Below are 22,509 nucleotides of genomic sequence, written 5' to 3'. Positions count from 1 at the left end.
GGAAGTCGGTTATGATTGTCTTGGATTAGTGTTCTGCTTTTCTTCTCAGTGTTTTTCCATGACTTATCTTTTAGTTGTTTATAGACTGCTGTCACCTCAGTGTCACAAGAGATGGTACAGACCTCTTCCTCTAGTTTTTTAAACTTCTCCCACTTAAGAAGGAGACCAAATTTAAATTTGATTACATCAAAATAATTACTTTTTAAATTTGTCATGTAATTTTCTGTAATTTGTCATTTTTCAGGCACTTAATATAGCACTTATATGAGCCAAGACTGTTCTAAGTGCTTTGCAAATAGAAGCTAATTTAATAAGAACTTTATGAGGTTGATACTATTATCATCTTCATTTTATAGATGAGGAAACTGATACTCAGAGAGGACCATAGCTAGTAAGTGATCATAGTGTTCTCAGGTCTTTTTATTCTTATGGGGTGAATAATCAGACATTTTTATGTTAAAAGGGGCCCTTGATTACAAATCATACTTTTTAATAGATAAGAGAATAAAAACAATACCTAATTGAAGAAGTCAAGGGAATCCCTCAATATTTATAATATTTATTATAATATATAATATACATAAATATATATTATTAATATTATTAATGTTAATACTTGTTAATATACTCAATTTCGATTTATTTTATTTCAATTCGAATCAGTTGTATTTGGCTATTTTTTAGACCTCTATAGAATTAGGTGCTAACAGAGGACTAGGTTGCTCCAGGTGATTCGTGAAGTGCTATTCTTTCCTTCACTCAGCATGTCTGTTCATTTGTCTTGTCTATCAGAAGTATAAAGACCTTCGATAAATAGGCTGCCTTTCCTATCGTGTCCTTGGATCTGGACTCATAATTTCCTGTGAATTTGGTATGTACAGTGAACTTTTGGCTTGCTGATACCAGCAATTGTTTGGTACTTTAATTCTGGCTTAGCATATGCCTTTAAAATCGTATTCAGTTTTTTTGAGTAGCTATTGAACTCAAATGCTTATATAAAATTTAAGTTCATTTGTTTTCTGCACTGAAGATGCTAATTCCCTCTTATGTTGAGTTAACCTGCTTGCTGTTGTCATTTTTCACTAAGTAACTATGAAATTCCCAAACTTCACTTGGTTATTCATTAGTTAATCCAGGGAAAAAATGAAAGTAAAATAATTTGCCTTTTATTTCCTCTCTTATGTTTGGATTCCTATGTTAATGACAATCAATTTGTAATAATGGCTTATGGAGTTCACCAATTTCAGGAAACTCCTGACCACCTCTTCAGCTATCTTCCTTATTGATACAGGAAGAACTGTATTTGGAAGCTTTTGATTAGCTCTTGTTAAATACGTACTAAAGTGTATTACAGATTTTACCACTGAGTCATTTTGTAACTATCTCCTTTTTGTTTCTAATACATGTTTTTTCCATGTGAGTACATCTCTAAAGTTACTGAGTTTCCAGAAACACAAATAAAGAACAGATGGGTACTCACACCTTACAACGAGTACAATGGGGACAGAGGACTTTCATCACATCCCTGTGTCAGCGTGTTAGCTATCATGTGGTGGACATCTGTGGTTGTTTGAAATGGTCCCTGCTGCTGTTTTGGACTCTCTCAGATCTGGTCTTCTTTACAGTAGCTTATTTTCAAGCAATTGGGTTTCTCCATTGTTTATTTGTCTGAAGAAAGACAGACAATTCTGAGTAAGTAAGAGTTAGGAAGTGTCTCAAATAAGGGTATTCCTTTTTTAGAATGTCCCATAATTTTACAAATTGATTCATTAATGTTGATTGATATCTCCTTACTCATCAGCATTGCCAGATTTGGGAATCGAACTTCATTAATGAGAGTATCTTAGTGTACACATTTCTGTACTTGTATGCCTATTGATAAAGCACTGTAAAACAAAATAGAGCATTGTAATTTGGATTAATTCAGAGAGAAGACCAAATGTAAAAATTTAAATCATGGATTATATCAGTAGACTCCTGATATTTATAACTTCAATATCCAAATCATGAGCAAGCGCTAAGGGTCTATGACATGAAACAATCTGTAATTTTCTGTGGCTCTAATTTTAATTTTGCACCACAGATTCCTAGGTGGGAGAGTTGCCTATTTATCCCATATGATATGAGATTTTGTTCTCTTCTTATCACTACAGTAACCTTTGAAGTTTTCAAAATATTGTGTCTTTGTGGAGAAATGGACATCAAATCAGAAGGAAAATTTTAGTGAATAATAAAAATGATCTTAACTTTTAACAAAACACATCAGAAACGCATGTGAGAGCAATGTGGCTTTGAAAATGCTAGGAGCTAGTACAAAGGTTTATGTTTTTGTAAATGTGTGCAGAATTCTAAGGTCTTAGAAAATCTAGCCAGCATGTCAAGGGACTTCTGTATGGAATTTTTAAAGAAATGCTGTAATAGATGGCATTAAGTTCTTAAACAAAACAAAAATAAAAAAAAACCTATTGGTTGTTAAAGGATAATTTTTAAAAATTACCTGAAGTGCTTAGAAAGAAATTTAGTCTATTAAGAAGTCTTATCCACCCTAATGACCTCTGATATCTATGTAAGAATTTACTAAACATAAAAAATCTTCAGCTTCATACTGAAATTTGAAATAGTAGAATATACAATAGTTAATTTTATTCTATCAGCACAGCCTTTTAGTAAACTTGACATCTTTAAATTGTTCCTCAGAGAAATTTTTGTTACACATGTTTTAAAGAATAATATTTTCAATAAATCATTCTATCTAAAAATCAAAAATCGTTACTCTTTAGACTTACTAAGATCAGGAAAAGGAAATTTTTAAAATGTTACAGTTTGGGACATATTTTGGGCATGTGACATATTGCACTAAAGTACCTTCTGTAAAAAAATCTTTCAATATCTCATATTTTCTCCCAGATTAAATAAGAATGCATCTGTGAATCATTGATTAAAATTGATTTTGAATTCAAAATCGCTGATCGTTGATTTTAGTTTGTTAAGACTCTAAGAAAGTTTTAGGAGTAAACTCTCATAATTATAGTTGACAATATAAAAACTTGTTAGGAATATGAAATTGCTTTATGGATGACATATAAATTGTGATTCTGTTTTATCTGATATGTTTATTTTATTTAATTTTAAATAATTAAAATATCTTTTCTTTCAAGGCTCCAAATAATGTGAAATGTTAAAGAAACTATTATCTGATTAGGTAAGGATTTAAGATTATCTCATTTTAAAATAGCTTCCCAGAGCTTTACAACTTTTAACAAATGTTCAGAATTAGTTATCATTTTTCAATTCAAAATTCCTGATCCAGGCATAATGAAATAACCGTTTTATCTATATAAGCATAACTTATGAAAAAATTAGTTTCTCTAAGGAGATATTCCTTCTTAAAAATCTCTTAGCATTTCTTGAGGTAATAACCGTGTCTGGGATTAAGTTAATCCCTAGACATAATTGATTTATATTAGATTTAATTAAAAAATATTATGAAAAAGATACTGTGTAATTAGAGGGTTTTATTTCTTGGATAGGAAGCTGGAATAGTGATAACACTGCATGTTGAAATTGCTGACAATGATGAATAATTCTCAGGCCTTTTGTAAACTCCAAGTCGACAAAGAACATGACTTTCTTGTCATTCGTGTTTGTGCTGAGCTGAGCACTCAATAAATGCCAAATGATATTCATGAAAGTAATGTGAGTGATCAGAAAATCATTGTATGGATTTCTGGGACTGACCTGTGATATGATCCTTCCCATTCCAGGTACATAGAAATGCTGAGGCAAGAAAAGAGGGGAAATCTCCAGGGAACAGAAATGAAAAGATAACTTGAAGTCAGAGCATGAGTTATGCTTCATTGGCCAGAAGAGTCATTTGGCTGTATATAAGTTCTGTGGGCTTGAGTTTAATGCCTCTGTTGTGATAGGGTATTAGGAACTGGTTAGGGGGAGAGGAGGGAGGGTGGAAGGGAACCCCCCATGCACATGTTTGAATGACGTCAGAATTTATACTGTCCCCATAACACAGGAATCTCAAGCCAAGAGATTGTCTGAAACTTTTGCAAAAGCAAAGCCTATGCTATTCAGAAGCTAATGCAAAGCTCATGCAGATGGGACTCTTCTAGAAAGAATACCTCCTTTGAATATAAGCGCAGAATAAAAAATTCCGGCCACATGAATTATCTAACACGATACAGTCAACAATAAAAAGGAGAGTTATTACCATACATCATGAAGTAATATAAAACATTGAATGTAATATAAAATAAGTGTATTTTAAGTGATTAAGCAGATTTTAAAGGAATAGTAAACATAATAAAATAGAGCAAAGGAAAAATACATACATAGAAAATAGGCAAACAAAATAAGATGGTAGAAATAAATAAGTAAATCAATTATGTGACTATAAACTCTCCTGTTAAAAGACGGATTGTAGATTCTATAAAATACAAAATCCAACTTAATGCTGTTTATAAGAAACACAGCTAAAACATAAGGATCATAAAGGTTGGAAATAAAGAGATAAAAGTAATACACCAGAAAAACATTAATGAAAATATAACTTGTGAGTCAATTTTATTATCATACAAAAAATACATTTCAAGGCAATAAGTATTGCTAAGAATAGGGAAGACCAAATGACTAGGAAGATATGAGAACCTGTATTCACCTGACAATATAACCTCAGCATACATAAAGCAACAATTGACTCACAAGTTGAAATTAAAAAATCCAAAATCATGTTGAAAGTTTTTAAAACACCTCTGTCAAACACTAATATATTAAGCAGATAAGAAAACACACAAAAAAATAGCAGATTTGAACAGTATATTTTAAATAAGTTATTCTAATGGATGAATGAATGGATGGATAGATCCCTTTAACAATTACAGAATGTACTTTTTTCAAGCATACTAAAACATGACAATATTTAACTATATACTAGGTCACAAAGGACTTCTTGACTAGAGAATCAAGCTACAGTTCAAGTTTTCTGTAATAACTTAATCGTAAAAAGATTGTCTCTCCCACAAATATAAAAGCACACACATAAGAAGATCTGTGGACCAAAGAGAAAACTTAAAGAAAGATTGTGAAATACGTAGACTTGAACACCAGCCAAAACACTGCATATCTGAACTTGAAGCCAAATAATTTGTATAGTTTTAAATGCACATTTTAGCAATGATTGAAGATTGATGAGCCACTCTTTCAATTTGTGTCATTCAGTCTAAGAAACAGGGTATACAACAAAGAGAATCCTCAGGATGATGCTGAAGGGAGACCCAGGATGACTGTGTGAAATGAGTAAGAGGAACCTCAACTAAATTGGAATGGGGGAGTCCTGTAGGGGGGCTCTCACATCCTATTGTACATGGTCAATTACTCCAAACGGAAACAGACTTAGGTTTGCATCTCTGGAGGGAAGTGCAAGTACTTTCCTACTGAAGGAAGATTTCTCTCTGCCTGTCAACTGCAGCCAACTGCAGCTCAGCCAATGAGAAGCTATTGCCCCCCGAGTGTTACTTTCCTTCAATGGACTTTTGTTTAGAACAGCTCTCCCTACTCTCCCGTTTGCTCTATAAAAGTAAGCCCCTTCCTTTGTCTCTCTGGATTTGCATATGGTCGACCAAAGCATGGACATCACAAATTGCAATTCATGAATAAACTCGTTTTGAGGGTAAAATAACTGGCTTATTTGCTTTTTAAGTTGACAACTGCAATACAGTTAACTTAGAGGGCACCAGTCCATCTTGCAGCAGGGGATGGTCAGAGGGCCAGGTGGGACTAATCCAAGGGGGCTGGTGGTTGGGGGTGGTTGTTTGATGAGTTGGATTGTTTTGAGTTAGAGTTGAAATTTGCCAAACATAAATTATTTTTTAATATTTTCCCCATTCTCATTTTCCATGTATTTAATGCTTCCATTTTTAAAGGAATATATTTCAGATTTATTTTCTAATTTCCTGGAAAATAGTTATTTTTCCTTTTTAAAATTGTGAATGATTTTATATTTTTTTACTAAGTTTAAAGGGAACTACTTTTGTTCTGTTTAGAATATATGCTGATTAGACTGTAAAGAATACCTCCTTGAAACTGTTCATGTGAGGACAACTCTAAATTTTCTTACAGATTGATTTTCTTACATTCCTTAATTTAGAATAGACTTTCACTTTTCATCTAAAGAGACCTTTTTTGTTCTCTTTGGGGAAAGAGAGTTGAAAGTTGACAAGAGAAAGATGAAACATAAAGCAAGTGCTGTGTTTACTAACATCAAATGAACAAAACGGACACATTATGTCATGGGCTGCTTGTCTCCCTTAGGCGACAAGGACTAGGAGGATCTGGGCCATCCTTCTATTAAGTTAGAACAGCTGGAGTCTGACATGATTCTTCTCTAAATCTAAAGACTGGATGATGTTCATATGGGATCTTACTTGTCTTTTACACATTTGGTCTTCTGTGATCTTTTTGGCTGGGGATCTTGGTTAGTGTGCAGGATGAATTTGAGAAAAAAATTTCTCATTTCAGGATGGAATATTTAAAATAAACAGGCTGTGTGTTTATTACTGTGGAAACCAGACAGTATGACTATAAACAGAATGATTTCAAAAGACTAAGTGATTAAATGCCAACAGGATTGCAATGATACTATTATTTTTTCATGACTTTCTACCATAATTATTAAAATGCTTTCTAAAATAATTTTATGATATATGTGTGATTCTTTTGCCATACATACATGATTTTTTTTAGAGTTTTATTATAAACTGTCCAACTCCTTTGATATATATCTTAAAATTTCATGTAACAGAAGTTATTTCTCTTTCTAGTGGGTCATTTCGTGCCTCCTATGACATTTGGGAAAAGCTTGATGAGACCAAAGTTGCTAGAAAATAAATTCAGCTTTACTCTCATTCATGGCAGTTCCACCAACCTTATCTTGAAGCAATTCCTGTTGTTTTATTCAGAAAACTTATTTTCTATTTACTAAGTGTATTAGTTTTCAATTACTCTATAATAAATTGTTGCCAACTTAGCAGTTTAAAAGCAACAACCATTATCTCACAGCTTCTATAGGTTAGAAGTCCAGGCATAGCACGACTTGCTTCTCTGCTCAGGATCTCAACAAGGCTGAAATCAAAGTGTCAGCCAGACTGCATTCTCATCTGGAACTCAGATTCCTCTTCCAAGCTCACCTGATTGTGGGCAGCATTCATTTCCTTGCTGGCTGTTAGCCGAGGATTGCTCTCATCTCCTAGAAGCCATTCTCATGGCACCCTCCATCTTCAAATCCAGCAACAGGGAATTTCCTTCAAGTCCAACCCCTGCTTTTCCTGAAGAACCCAGTCCATTTTAAGGGCTCACTTGATTTAATCAAGCCCAGCCAGAATAATCTCTCTTTTTTAAAGTCAGCTGTGCCATATAACTTAACCTAAGCACAGGAGTGAATATCTCATTAAATTCACAAGTTCTCACCCAACCACAAAAGGAGAGGATTATACGGGACATGCACACCAGCGCATGGAAATCTTGAGAGCCATGTTAGAACTCTGCCTACCATGAAAATAATAGAGGCTATTAGGTATGTATTTCTTCAAATTTCTTTTTGTCATATCTGTATGTGTTTGTATTATTTTCCTCCTTGAATTCACTCTATTAGGCCTGTGTTCCCACTCTTAACACTCACCTCTACTCTCATATTTTTATTTTCCCCTACTTGCTGCTTCTCTTCAATTATGTTGCCTAGTCCTCAGTTCTTTTCACTCAAGTGAATCTGTCTGCACTTTTCTATGGCTCAAGTTTAAATCCACTTCTTTTATGCAGGGACTCTTGCAAACAGCTGATCTCCCCGTGTTTGGTCCTCCATACTCTCATCTACTACCCAAGAAAAATTTCTAAAGTGCAAATCTAATCACATTATTCTGTTAAAAATCATTGGAAATCTCACCTTATTGTCTTTAGCAGAAGCTCAAATATGGTCTATATATATGTTATGGTTTGGCCGAAAAAAAATTTAAGCAAGTTTTCAACAATTCAAATTAGGAACTTATAGCTAAAAATCTAGATTTCATTCCTTTCTTGAAAAATTAGAAATCTGATTAATATGGCCCCCCAATCCACAAGACAACAATCCACTGACACTACCTAGTGGCTGTCCCTGTAGATGGGAAATGCTGTCTATAGCTTGCCAGCCCATCAACTTTATTCATTTACTTTATCTGCTTGGCCTGTGAAGACAGTTTGCAAGCCCTGACCTAGAGAATAAAAGCTAAACATCATAGCATGGCATTCATACTTTTTCCTGACTTCATCGCATTCATTCTTTTCAAATCGTGTTGCATTTTAGTTGGGTGATTACGTTTCATTTTCTCCTGCCGGATTATGATTTCCATAAGGACAGGAAGTATGCTTTGTTTATGCTTTCATTCTCAGCCCCTGACATAATTTCTAACACATACTAGGAACTCAATGAAATTGATTTGAATGATGCTGATTGTCCTTTTACGCTGACATACTGATTTCATGTGTCCAAATAATTGGTCAAAAGTCAGTGCAGACGAAAGTGTGTATAAGCTCTCTAGCACTGTTGAAAATCTTAAGGCAAACCTTTATTCTCTACCAAAGATGAATCAATAGAATTATTTTGTGTTACAAAGAATGATTCATTCTAGTACTACGATGCAGGCAGTGGTGGTGGAAACTCTTCAATATTATTGGTGTCTTGATCCTTTTATTCTTTTTTGGGAGTGTGTGAATTGGGACTCCCCTGAGAGTGTTATATGTTCAGTCTGCTGGAGAACACACAGAAAATAGGACTTCCAGTTGGCCTTTGTTCCTTTCTTTTAAGATATTGAAAGGATTTCTGTTTGTTGACATCCATCAATCAATAAATATTTATAACTTTTCTAAACAGGTTTCCTAACCATTGCTGGTCATTAAAGAGCATTTTAAACTGTGATTCTTAACCTAAAGTTCTTTTGAGAATGATGGGTTTGGTTATTGGAGGATTAAATAAGATGTTTTATGGAATTGCTACTGTAGTTCTTTATGATTGGATTAAAACATGAAAATGTAAACAGGATTATTGAACTATATAAATCTAGAAGGATGAAGTTTACAATGCTCTGTCTACTTAAATTGTCCTGTTAGGGTTCAAGGATGGCCTTTCCTCTGCAGATTTTGTTGTTTTTCAGACATGTCATATTGAACTATTAAAAAAATACATCTCCCCAGTATCCCACAAAAGGATTTTTGCATGGAATTAGAGGTAGCTACTCATGTTAAAAAGAATCATAGATTGTTGTTGGCAATGAGAAGGAAATCATGTTTAATCCAAGACAGGGTGGTTCCTCTAGGTTACTCAGTGATGAGACAATAACAATGGAAAAATTTGCATCATTGCTCTTTTTCTCTCTCTCAAATTGTGAACAAATTCTTTTCATGATCCTGTTTTTATGTTGATCTCACAGGTTCAAAACATTCTGGACTGTTCTTTTTTTCAGCGGTAGTTCTTAGTGATGACGTGAGCTGTCTACAAGAAATTGTTTTCTGATTATATTCCAACAACAGTCATTATTTTTGATACTCTCTGGCTTTAGTTTTAGATATTGTTCCAGTATTTCTTTATTTTGTATTTATAATGTTCAGTCCACACTCAGGAAAGAAAAAACTTGGCTAAAAGTAATTCTCATCCTCTTCACATTTTGGGAAACGAGTTATCATTAGGACATAATCATAGACTATGTAAGGTTGAAATACTACTACCTGTATTAAAGTTTTCTAGAGAAACAGATTAATAGTCATTATAAAATATTGGCTCACACAATTATGGAGGCCGATAAATCTCATTATCTAGAAGCCAGAGGCCCAGGAAAGCTGGTGATATAGTTCAAAACCTGACAGCTGGAGAGCTGATGGTGTAGATTCCAGTCCAGGTCTGAAGGTCTGAGAACCACAAGTGCCAAGGGCAAGAGAAGATCTATGTCCCAGCTCAAGTTCTCAGGCAGGGTGAATTCATCTTTCCTCTGCCTTTTTGTTCTATTCTGGCCCTCAAGTGATTGGATAATGCCCAGCCACATTAAGGAGGGCCATCTGCTTTACTTAGTCTACCACTCAGATGCTAATCTTTTCCAGAAACACCCTCACAGACACACCCAGAAATAATATTTAACCAGCTATCTGGGCATGCGGTGGCTCAGTCAAGTTGACACATAAAATTAACTGTCACACTAGCTATTGCTAGTCTTGATATCGAGAATCTGATTATGGTCCCATATACTGACACCTTGGTTAATATTTCATGCTGCTACTGTTATCCCCAAAACGTGCTTATCTGTTCTGAGATCAACGTACTTGTGAAAAATATTGAATATGATACCAATGAGCACTTTTTTTTTTTTGAGGAAGATTAGTCCTGAGCTAACTGCTGCCAATCCTCCTCCTTTTGCTGAGGAAGACTGGCCCTGAGCTAACATCCATGCCCATCTTCCTCTACTTTATATGTGGGACGCCTACCACGGCATGGTGTGCCAAGCGGTGCCATGTCCACGCTTGGGATCTGAACCAGCAAACCCCAGGCCGCCAAAGCGGAACGTGCGAACTTAACTGCTGCGCCACACGGCTGGCACTTTTTTTTATGACACTTCTCACACTATGTAATGGTTACTTCTTTGCAAGTCTCTTTGCAGGCAAAGGCAAGCTTTATGCTTGATGTATATCCTAGTATTTGGTGAAAAATTCCTTAAAAATGTTTGTTGAATAGAAATTAAAAGAGTGAACAGTTCTTTGAGGTTATATAGTAGTTTTTCTTTTTGAATGCCACCCATATAATACCTGTGAATTAGGGTAAATAGGTTGAACAATAGTATTATTTGAAGTTTTTGAAGTTCAAAGATCAAGGTCACGGTTTGTTGGTAAAGGAACCTCCTTTAGACTACTATTTATCTCATGTATATCTTGTTCTGGAACTTAAGTACAAAGGATGTGGATAACATTATAGGAAGCGGATTTCAAATTTTTTAACACATCCTGTTTTTCTTCATATTTTTCATAGCTAAAAGAAAGATGTATATAGGAGGAAAGAAATGTGTTAAGAAAAACCAGAATTGAAATCTGATTGTCAGTCTTTGACATGGCATTTAGGTCTAGGAAATAGCCGTTAAAGCCAATTTAATTGTTACATTTAAAAACCTCAAAATTTAAAGTAGGCTTTGAATTTATGCTCATTAAACACAGATATTGCTAAGATAGAGAGTTGTTAAAAGCGGAAATCTTAGTAAAACATGTGCTAAATAAATACGAATTTGCTTTTGAGGTAGCTCTTCCAATAGATATTCAATTCCAGAGAATCCTTCTAGATCGTAGAGTCAAGTTGGTCAGATTTCCTAAAATCGTTAAGAGGAGATCCGCACAGATAACCTTTGAGGCTGGAGGCATAAGAGGAATGTTCATACAAATGCGAGTGTTTCGGTCAAGGGGAAGGTAAGGACAGAATGGAAAATAGCTTCTTTTGGCCCCCCAATCATGCCTGGTTTCTAGTTTCTATGAGACTAATGTTCAGTGAACTGGAATATTATCTCCGTCCAGTTTAGGAAAACAGCCTAACCTCGTGGCAACCACTTCTATTTGCTTAAAATCAACACTTCCTTTTTAATTTGAATGGAATGTGACGATTGCTGTCACTTACTGTATAGAATCTCTTTGGGAAGAGTTTAGGTCGAGTTGCTTCAGAAGCAGTTGGTCATCCTCATACTCAGTCCTTAGATAATTTTCTTTGCCTTGTTCATTGATCCAGTTAGCAATACTTGAGTGGCAAATTTGAGTCTATGCAAAGCATTAACTTGTAAAAGCTTGCCATGAAATTGTAGAAGTTTACATATCCAGTCTAAGAATTAAATAAACCTGTTGGAGCTACCCTTCCAAAAAGGAACTCTGTATGTGACAGGCACACCAGGCATCATGGCCCCCTTCTTCAGTTTATAGCCAAACACTGATTTATAAATTTAGGATAACTTTTAAAGAGTCTATATTCTGTAGTTTTCTGAACTGGCTTACTAAGGGGAATGCTTTTTCTCCCTTAATTTATTGTAACCATGACAGTAAGTGCCAAAGCATTTCTGGTAGTTGAACATAAATCTTTGATCTGACCTTTGGAGTCATACAATCAAAGAAAAACTATGCTTTTAAAAATTTTGTGAAATATTCATTTTGCATCTGACATTGTTTCCTCATGGATGTGACTTTTCATCTTACCATGTATCTCAGTACATACTGTATTTTCAGAATGCCACCCTCCTTCCACTGCTCGCTCACTGTAGTTTTAGGGATTTATCCCTTAGCACCCCATCGAATGAATTGTGATTACTACATTGTCAAAATACAATAACTGCTATACCATTTGGACATTTTTGGCAATGGGTTAAGTGTTCTTTTATGAGATTGCTTCATAAGAAACAATTCACAGAAGTGGAACTGTAGTATGCCAAAACAGTTGATTTCTTTTGGACTCAACTGAAACTGGGTTTCTGGTTTTAATATTTGCTAACAGTAAGGTGCTATTCTATGTAACATGACTTATTTACTTAGTTACCGCAAAACACTTGGTGTTTCATGCAGTAATGACATTATTTCATTGAAAACAGTAATTTTAGTACTGCGATATTTCAACATTTTTGCCTGGCTGCATTTACACTTTGAGCTTTTAAAAGTTGAAAATTCATGGTTGTGGTATTATAGTTTGTATGAGGTTTTCTGAAATTAATCTATTAACATTGTAGTGTTATAAAATACTGCTACTCTCTTTACATTTATGTAAAGCAGATAGTCTATCTGATTCATCTTTCTGTAATGAGATTGCCTTGCACATGTGCATGGTAGGAACTAAGAAAGAATATTTGGGGCTGGCCCTGTGGCCGAATGGTTAAGTTTGCGCGCTCCACTTCGGCGGCCCAGGGTTCGGATCCTGGGCACGGACATGGCACCATTCATTAGACCATGTTGAGGTGGCGTCCCATGTGCCACAACTAGAAGGACCCACAACTAAAATATACAACTATGTACCAGGGGGATTTGGGGAGGAAAAAAAAAAAGCAGGAAAAAAAAAGAATATTGAATTGAATTTCAAGTTTTCATGTATGATTCTACAGAAATTTATTGACTACATTCACATATTCCTGATACTATTTTAGTCTTAGATCTGGAGCTCAAAATCTAAATTTATTGCTATTAATCCCAGGGAGACTTCTGTATTAATTGACATAAGGCCTGAAACATAGGAAACACTTAATAAATGTTACTTCTTATTATTATTTGAAAAATATTATGCTTATTCAGCTTATTTGATTATGTAGGTGGAACATATTCTCTGAATATGTATTATTTTTAAGAAATTAATTTGTAGACTTCTAATATCTGGCATTGCTATAGGAAAACAGATGGCATTCCAATTCCTTATCATTCTCATATAACCTATTGTATTGCTCTGGAATCTTTTAGGACTCTCTTTTTGTCCCAAATGTCCCAAAATTTAATGATGCTGTGTCTTGATATGAGTCCTTTTTTAATGCAGTTATCTAGGACCTTAGTAGAACCTTTCTATCTGGAAATTTAAATCTTTCAGTTCATGCATTTCTTCTTCTACTTTTTAAATTACTTCTCTGTTTTGTGTTTCATTTGGCTAACTCTGTTCTGTGGATTTTAACTGATTCTGTACTGTACTGATCCTCTAATTTTCTTACATCTTCTCTCCTATTTTCCATATATTTATTTATTTGTGTATATGCGCACGTGTGTGTGTGCAGCCCAGAATTCCATCTCTTGATCTCTGTAGCTAGTGAGTATGGTTTCTACTTGTTTGACATGAGCTCTAGGCCTGGGGAGTGCCTTGTGAGGAACAGCCATGTAAACATGATCTCACCGTGTTGAGTACCCTCCAGTTGGCTGCCTGCTTTGACTCATTCTCCAGTCCCTTGAAATAGATTTTTCTTTTTTGTCTTTTTTTTGGATTCAGAGTTTATAATAATTATCTCTAGGAGGGTTAATCTAATACAGTTTACTCTGCTATTATCTGAACTGGAACTACTTCAATGTTAACTTTTAATTACATTTTTCTTTGCAAGAAAATTCAATTAAATGCATGGTTACCATCCATCGCGCTCTCCACTTCTTAATCTCATCGAAAATACATGCTAATTTTCATGCCTTATGGGCAGTTTTCCTATTAGTTATTCACCTAAAAAAAACCTTAAAAATTTAAAAATATTTTTAGACTAGTAGTTTGTTTTTATCTTGTCTCTACATAAAGAAATAAATCAAAGTAAATATTACTAGTTTTCTGTACAAATATTGTCGATAGAAATTTGTTTCCTACAGACCTGCCCTTAAATTACAATAAGTAATGTTTTTCTAGGATTCATAGTAAATATTTTTGAATGAAAAAATATGGGAGAAGAATTTTTAATCAATAGTTTAAAGAGAAAATTATTAGACTTTAAAAAATTCTTTAGAAATAAATTCATAAACCTTACAAAAATTAGCATATTTTGTCTTGAGTCCTTATTTTATAATGTAATTTAAATTGAGGATTTAAGGATACTTAGTATTTCTTAATTTTTTTTAAGGATCACTAGTTTTTAGTTTTTTAGTTTATGATAACTGATTTTAAGGGTAATGGAGGTATAGTTAACACAGTAAGTTTTCATGAAAATGTTTTGTTCCCAAAAAGTTTCTACTGTCAATATAATGCTTTTTAACCAATCATGCCATTACATCAAATAAGTATAGTTCAGTGCTTTTGGGCAAGATGGAGAAGGTTGGCCTTAAGTTTCTGATATTTTTAAATGGCAAAGGACCAGAATTTTTTAAAAAAAAAATACAGGATTCTATTGTTTTATTTTTCCTAGAGAATGCTATGAGACACCTGAGCAATTGTTACTAAACAGGGTAAACTGTTTTAAATTCAGAAATGAATGATCCATGATATTTCATACTATTTCCTCTTAAGTTATGTTTCCTAAGTATCCCGTAGCATGATATTTTATCATATTATAAGTTGTGTCCAGTGTTGGCTCACTCACTGTTTCTGTGAGGCCTCTGAAACTACGCAACAGTAAACAGTAATCTCAGCCCCAGTGAGATTTTTCTCTGTCATAGCAACTCTGGAATGCCACTGTGGTAAAGTAATCAACCATTTTTAGAAGACAAATCAAGTTCAAACTGACTCAAGAGAGTGCAGGTTTTTTGTGCCCTTAGGTGTTATTTCTATTGTGTCTTATTTGTAAAATCCTTCATAAGCAGGCCTTAGATTTTGTTCACAAATCTCCTATAGGAAAAGTCATTATTTTGAATACAGAGATTACAATTGCTTATTCAGGAACCCACTACAAATAAATGTCAGTATTGGGATTTTAAGGTAGAGATTTCTAAGGTTCCCATATACTGTATAATTCTTTTGATGTGACCAAGGGATCAAAAATAATGAAGAATAAGACTAAGTAGGCAATTATGTTCATATTTCTACCTACAGATCATTTGATAGTCTTATCATCTGCAATGTGGGGAGTCTGAGTCAAAAATAAGCAATGAGAAACAGTTAAAGAACATGGAAATAACTCTTGATTAGATGAAAAAACATTATGTTCCTGAACTGAGGAATTACCTTATAATTCATATTGGAAAGAAGTCAATTCCTTATAAAATAATTTGAAAATGAATGTAATTCCAAACCAAATTCCCAGTATTTTTTTAGTTGCTGTTGTTTTGTTTTTGATTTGTCTGAAATTCATAGTCAAAATTTCTTGGGATATTCTTGGGAAAACAAGAAAATAAAATTTTGAGAAAAGAATTATGAGATGGAACTTATCCTTATTAGTAAAACATATTATAAAGCTATGATAATTAAAAGAGCATGCTACTGGTTAAAGGATAGAGACCAGTGAGACTGAATAGGGAACTCAAGACCATAGTTCAGTATGCATAAATATGTACTTTCTAATAATGGTGGCATTTCATATCATTAGGGAGAGAATAGATTTCTGGATAAATGGAGAAGAAATGTTGGTTACGTGTTTGGAGAGAGAAAGTTAAAAATGAAAACATAGGTGAATAGTAACTCTGATTAGCAAAGACCTTAAGAGGAAACTATTGTTAGATTTAACTACATTAAAATGTAAATACTCGGGGCTGGCCCAGTGGCGCACTAAGTACACACGTTCCGCTTCTCGTTGGCCCAGGGTTCGCTGGTTCGGATCCTGGGTGCGGACATGGCACAGCTTGGCAAGCCATGCTGTGGTAGGCATCCCACATAGAAAGTAGACGAAGATGGGCATAGATATTAGCTCAGGGCCAGTCTTCCTCAGCAAAAAGAGGAGGATTGGCAGCAGTTAGCTCAGGGCTAATATTCCTCAAGAAAAATAAATATGTAAAATAAAATGTAAATGCTCTATAAGTAATATTGCCAAACCAGAAAAATATTTGCAACATTTATGACCAAGAATTCACTCACTCAGTTAACATTTTTTGAATCCCTACTGTGAGCATGGGGCTTACATTGAGGGTGGGGAAGACAGACAATAAATATTTATAAAGAATATGATTTAAGATGATAACGTTGCTATGAAGATCATAAAACATTATTTCCCAATAATGCACTATTGGCATTTCTTTTTATACTGCCTGGAGGATTCTAGAATTATTATATCATATATAGGGTAGTCAAGAAAGTATCTCTGGAGAGGTAGCATTGAACAGATACTTGAATAAAGTAAATTAGGTAGCCATGTGAATTTTATGGAGAAGAACATTCCAGGAAGAATATGCAAATACTCTGTGTTAGTTTCCTGTTACCACTGTAACCAAGTTCCCCAAATTTATTTCTTTCAGCTTCTAGAGTCTGCTGACATTCCTTGGCTTATGGTCAAATCTTTCCAGTCTCTTTTTGCATCATCACATTGCCTTCTGCTCACTCTGATCTGCTTCCCTTTTATAAGGACCCTTGTGATTACATTGGGCCCACAGGATAATCCACAGGACTGTGACAATTGTCCCATCTCACGATCCTTGATTTAGTCGTATCTGGTAAATCCCTTTACCCATATAAGGTAATATTCACAGATTCTGGAGATTAGGATGTGAACATCTTTGGGGGGCCATTATTCAGTCTACCATAGACCCTGAGGCAGTGTATTCATTTTCAGTGCCTACTCTAACAAATTACCACAGATATAGCAGCTTAAAACAACTAAATTTTCTATCTTACATTCTGTAGGTTAAGTCCAACACAGGTCTCACGTAGTTAAAATCAGTATGTCAGCAGGGCTGCAATCCTTTCTGGAAGCTCTATAGGAGAAGCCATTGCCTTGCCTCTTCCAGCTTCTAGAAACCACCCATATCTTTGATTCATGATCTTCTTTCATCTTCAAAGCCAGCAATTTTGTATCTTTCTCTGCCTGTCTTCAAATTACATGTCCCTCTGAATTGTAGCTGGGAAAGGAAGTTTCTCTGGTTTTAAGGATTTTATGTGAATAGATTGGGCTCACCCAGATAATCCAGAATCATCTTCCCATCTCAAGGTCTATAACCTTTTTCCCATGGAAGTTAATTTAAATTTAAATAGCCTTGTGTGGCTAGTGACTACTGTATTGCACAGTGCAGATAATAGATACAGTTTTGGAGAAGTTTTGCTATAATGAGAGCAGAGAAATGGACAGTAGCTGGAATCAGAAGGATATGGGATTAAGGGAGTTTTTGCTTTGCTTTCTTTTTTTAGATTGGTAATATTAAAACATTTTTATATTCATTATGTATTGTTGAGTAACAAGTGACCACAAACTTTGCAGCTTAAAACCACATGCATTTATTATTTCATGGTTTCTATGGGTCAGGAGTCCAGGCATGGCTTTTCTAGGGCTTATATGAAAGCTGCATCAAGGTGTTGGCCAGGTCTGTCATCTCATCTCAAGGTGAAGGCTCTTCTCTGAAGATCATGTAGATGCTGGCATAGTTCAGTTCCTTGTGGCCCAGTGGACTGAGGGCCTCAGTTTCTTGCTGGCTGTAGGTGGTTAATTTTATGTGTCAACCTGGCTGGACCGAGGTGCACAGATGTGTGGTCAAACATTGTTTTGGATATTCTGTGAGGATTTTTTTTGGATGAGATTAACATTTAAATTAGTGGACTTTGGGCAAAGCATGTTACCTTCCATAATAAGGGTGGGCCTCAATCAATCAGTTAAAGGCCTGAATAGAACAAAAGAGTGACCTTACTGGAGCAAGAAGGAATTCTGCCATCTGGTGGCATCCGTCCTTCCTGGGCCTCCACCTTGTTGGCCCACCCACCAGATTTTGGACTTGCCAGCCTCTGTAATCACATGAGCCAATTCCTTAACATAAATCTCTTTCAGTATATATACACATCCTATTGGTTTGATTTCTCAGGAGAACCCAAACTAGTACACTGCCTGTTGGTCAGAGATCTCCCTTAGTTTTTAAATGATTGTTTGCCAGATACCACTCTCGGCTTCCTGCCACAAGAGCTTCTCCAACATGGCTGCTAGTCCATAAAAGCCAGAAAGGAGAGAGTCTGTTAGCAAGATGGCCATTACAATCTTATAGAATTTAGTCACTGAAGTGATATTTGTCACTTTTGCCATATTCTTTTGGTTAGAAGCAAGTCACAGGCCTGCCCACACTCCTGGGGAGGGGATTATACAGGGTATGTGTACCAGGAGGTTGGGATAATTGGGCAGTCTTAGAGGAAACTCTGAGTCCTCTTTACCCACTCATTTTCCTGCCTGTAAACTTCCAATAGCTTTTTGTTGTAATTAGGATTAATTCGGAATGTGCTACTGCGGCCTACGAAGTCCCACGTGCCCTAGTCTCCTGTGTAACTTTCCATTCTCATCTCCCCCATCCTCTCCCTCCGTTTTTATCCTCTCATACTGGCCTGCTTTTGTTCCTAAAAACCTGTCACTCCAGGCCTTCTTACTTGGTTGCTCTTCTGCCTAGAGTCAGCTCTTCCTACAGCTGTCATGTTTTCATCCTTTAGGTGTTGGTGCCAATAGCACTTATCTGGCAAGGACTTGTTCCTGACTACTGTATCCAAAGATACTCTGCCCTCTAGTCACTATCTCATTATCCATTTTATTTTCTTCATTGAATCTACATCTGTTATTTGATCATTATGCATCGTCAACTCTCTCCACTAAAATACAAGCTTCAAGAGAGTGGACACATTGTTTTTCTTGCTCACAACAGTGTCTCCAATGCCTGGCACTTCCTACATGCTCAAAATATCCAGTAAATGAATGATTGAGTACATTCTATGTTTCACCATATGAAGACGGAAATAGTAATATGAGTAATATGTAGACCTATCCTTTTGCAGCTTTTATCCCAGTGCAAGAAAAAATAGCAGATACTGTAAAGCTATGGTAGGTGTCCATACTCACCCGTTAGACCACCCAAGTATAATTGAATAAATGGTGAATGTCTGGTAGAAAATACAGGGAGGTGCTAGTTTGGTAATGAGGGAGATGGACAATGAATTCTGTTTTGACATTTGAAGTTTGAGGTCCATATAGGACATCCTGGTGGCTCCAAAAAAGAGTCAAATGTGTATATAGGTGTGGACTTTAGGAGAGGCGTTACCCAGAGATATAGACTTGGCAGTTTTTAGCTTATCTGTAATGGTGGAAGCTGTGATTGTGGATAACCCTATAATTCTATAGAAGAGAAAGAGGAGTGGGTCAAGGGACCATTCCAAGAAATAGTGCCATTTAGCATCTAAGTAGAAGATAAGGAAGCGTCCTGTAAAGAAATGATTAGATAAGGATTATGAGTTCTAGAAGAGTGTCAGGGAATCCAAGACAATATTTCTTTATCAGCTTCTAATACCAAAAGTAATGTAACGGGAAAATAATAGGCAACCCCTGCTCCCTACTCCGCCCCCTTAGTCCAGTTACTATAAGAAGAGCCTTCCGGTTAATTTTCATAGTTAGTTATAACTCCTAATTAGGCTAAGATAAATCTTCTAGATTTTACTATATTTTCCATGAACCAAAAGACTCATCATCTCTATTTTAAGACAGTAATGGAATGAACATTTCTAGTCATTCAAATTGAAGTAACTTCTGAGATTCCGTCACCATGTAGACTTTTGGAACTTTTGCCCTCAAGGATTCCTTGACTCCCACCGAAGATTTTTGCAATTATGAAGACCAAAATAAGAATTCTTAGATGATATTTAATATAATAAGCATATAGCATGACCTTAAAATTGCTAATAATTTGTAGTTCTATAATTAAAGTTCAAAATACTTTTCACTCATAGGTTATTGTGTTTTGAGTATACGAACCTACAAGATCTAAAATACACAGAGCCTTGCTGGATCGTGAATCATCTTGAGCTGTTTAAGCATTTTTTATAAGCTGTAAGAAATTTGGGCGAGAAAATAGTTGGAAATGTGAGATTAGTGGTCTCGCAGATATAGCTGTCAGTCTCTTTAGAAGGAATCCTTATAGGCATCCTTTTCTCAGTTCCAGCTACCTTAGAAGATAAATGTGACCAGTCATCAGCTTAGATATGTTACTGCTCCAGGAGGTTCATTTGTAATACTCTTTATTTAAAGCTAAAATAAACATTTCAGCAGCTCACTAAACCAAAGCGTTTCTGATACAAAGATCTCAATAAAAATGTAGTTGATTTGAAATACTTATAATTGATGTTAACATAAGTAGGCCAAAGTAATACAGTATAGTCACTTTTTTTTATGTAACTTGACTGATTTCCTATATTACTAGAATTTTACAACTGTGTATTACAACAACTATGCATATGCAACTATGTATTTGTACAATAGACAAAATATTCTGTATTATAAATTATAAAGGACAGGTTTGCTTTTTTAGTGTACACATTTCTAGATAAAGCTAAACTTTTCTCTGATAAGAATAAATTTAAAAACAAATACTGAAAGAAATGAATTCCTGTCTGACCATTATTTGCCTGGTAATAACATCAGGATATCTTTATTCTTCCCTTTCTTTTAGCTTTACATCTTGGTTCCCAGGACAGTAATGCAGATTCATTCTGAAGCTTGTCTAGACTAATCTGATAATGTCTCAAAACTCAAACCCTTCAGTTGATATGATCTAAGCAGACTATCAACTCACACCTTGGTAGTCTGCCTCTCCCTAGAAACATTCAGAATGGCCGCAAGCAATTCTCTAGGAATTGGTTAGTAATTATTCTTGGTGTTTATTTTGTATACTTTACCAGTACTATAAATTCTTTTTTATCTGTTTGGCCACTCCAAAGAACCTGAAAACTGAGTATATAAGTTTATATCTAAAATATATTCTTTAAAAAACAAATCTGGGGGCCGGCCCCAAGGCGTAGTGGTAAAGTTTGGCATGCTCCGCTTCAGCAGCCTGGGTTCATGGTTTCGAATCTTGGGCACGGATCTATACCACTCGTCAGCCATGCTGTGGCGGTGACCCACAAATAAGAGGAAGATTGGCACAGATGTTAGCTCAGAGCTAATCTTCCTCAAGGAAACAAACAAACAAACAAATCTGTTTAGGTTTTATCAAGCCTGTATATTATCACAGAATCAGGTGCTATTATGCAATTTTTTAGCCCTTTTTGTTTAAATTATGCTATTCAATAAAATAAAACTGTTATATCTTTAAACTGCTTAAAATATTTCTTAGTTTGTATCCAGAGCATTACCAATCCCAGTTCTTGTCTTTACCTGCCCTATTATAATTATGTTCCCATTTTAATAAGGATCATTCCAATAAAAAAATTCAAGTCTTCATTGAGCACTTAATCTGTGTCCAGATTTGTGCAAAATACAGTGGAGGCTGTAGAAGAAATATAAGATATGGCCTCTGATCTCAAAGAGGTAGATATTTAAAGGAAAAGACTGCATTTCTGAAACAACAGGAGAAAAATATAAGGATGAAACTGAGTAGATGCTTGTGTGAAACAAAGTCTGAAGTATTAAGAATAGAGAGGTCAATGTAGGTTAAAGTAGTTAAAGAGAACTGGGCTTTGAGTGATGGCTGAGGGGATGTGGCATTTAAACTTGGACTTAAAGGATTGACAGAAAAACAGATATCCAGAATAAACAAAGCCTGGACTAAAGAAAATGGATACGTTTTCTGAAATGGAGAATTTTTAATGCAGATCAGATAAAAAATTCCATTATTTGTTTGTTTTAGTAGCTAAAGTGATAACCGTTTAGAGCCAACTAGTGCAATCTACTATAATTATCAGTATTCAAAAAGTTAATTGTTCTGGGGCTGGCCCCGTGGCCAAGTGGTTAAGTTCGTGTGCTCCGCTGCAGGCGGACCAGTGTTTTGTTGGTTCGAATCCTGGGCGCGGACATGGCACTGCTCATCAAACCACACTGAGGCAGCATCCCACATGCCACAACTAGAAGGACCCACAATGAAGAATATACAACTATGTACCAGGGGGCTTTGGGGAGAAAAAGGAAAAAAAATAAAATC

At 35.3% G+C, this 22,509-nt stretch overlaps 1 protein-coding gene and 1 long non-coding RNA gene across 9 annotated transcripts in view; both read left to right on the top strand.

Moving 5' to 3' along the window:
* XRCC4 (X-ray repair cross complementing 4) overlaps positions 1-22,509 on the top strand; it is a 236,406-nt gene that overhangs the window by 65,951 nt on the left and 147,946 nt on the right. The gene's annotated exons all lie outside the window — the stretch shown is intronic.
* LOC102150391 (uncharacterized) lies at positions 731-5,686 on the top strand. Its single transcript, XR_288342.4, has 3 exons — positions 731-1,692; positions 3,159-3,202; positions 3,765-5,686. It is a non-coding gene; the product is annotated as an uncharacterized lncRNA (long non-coding RNA).

Source organism: Equus caballus, chromosome 14, assembly GCF_041296265.1.
Source record: "Equus caballus isolate H_3958 breed thoroughbred chromosome 14, TB-T2T, whole genome shotgun sequence".
Lineage (NCBI taxonomy): Eukaryota > Metazoa > Chordata > Mammalia > Perissodactyla > Equidae > Equus > Equus caballus.
The sequence above is the reverse complement of the archived record's forward strand: the minus strand, read 5'-3'. Positions and strand labels throughout refer to the sequence as shown.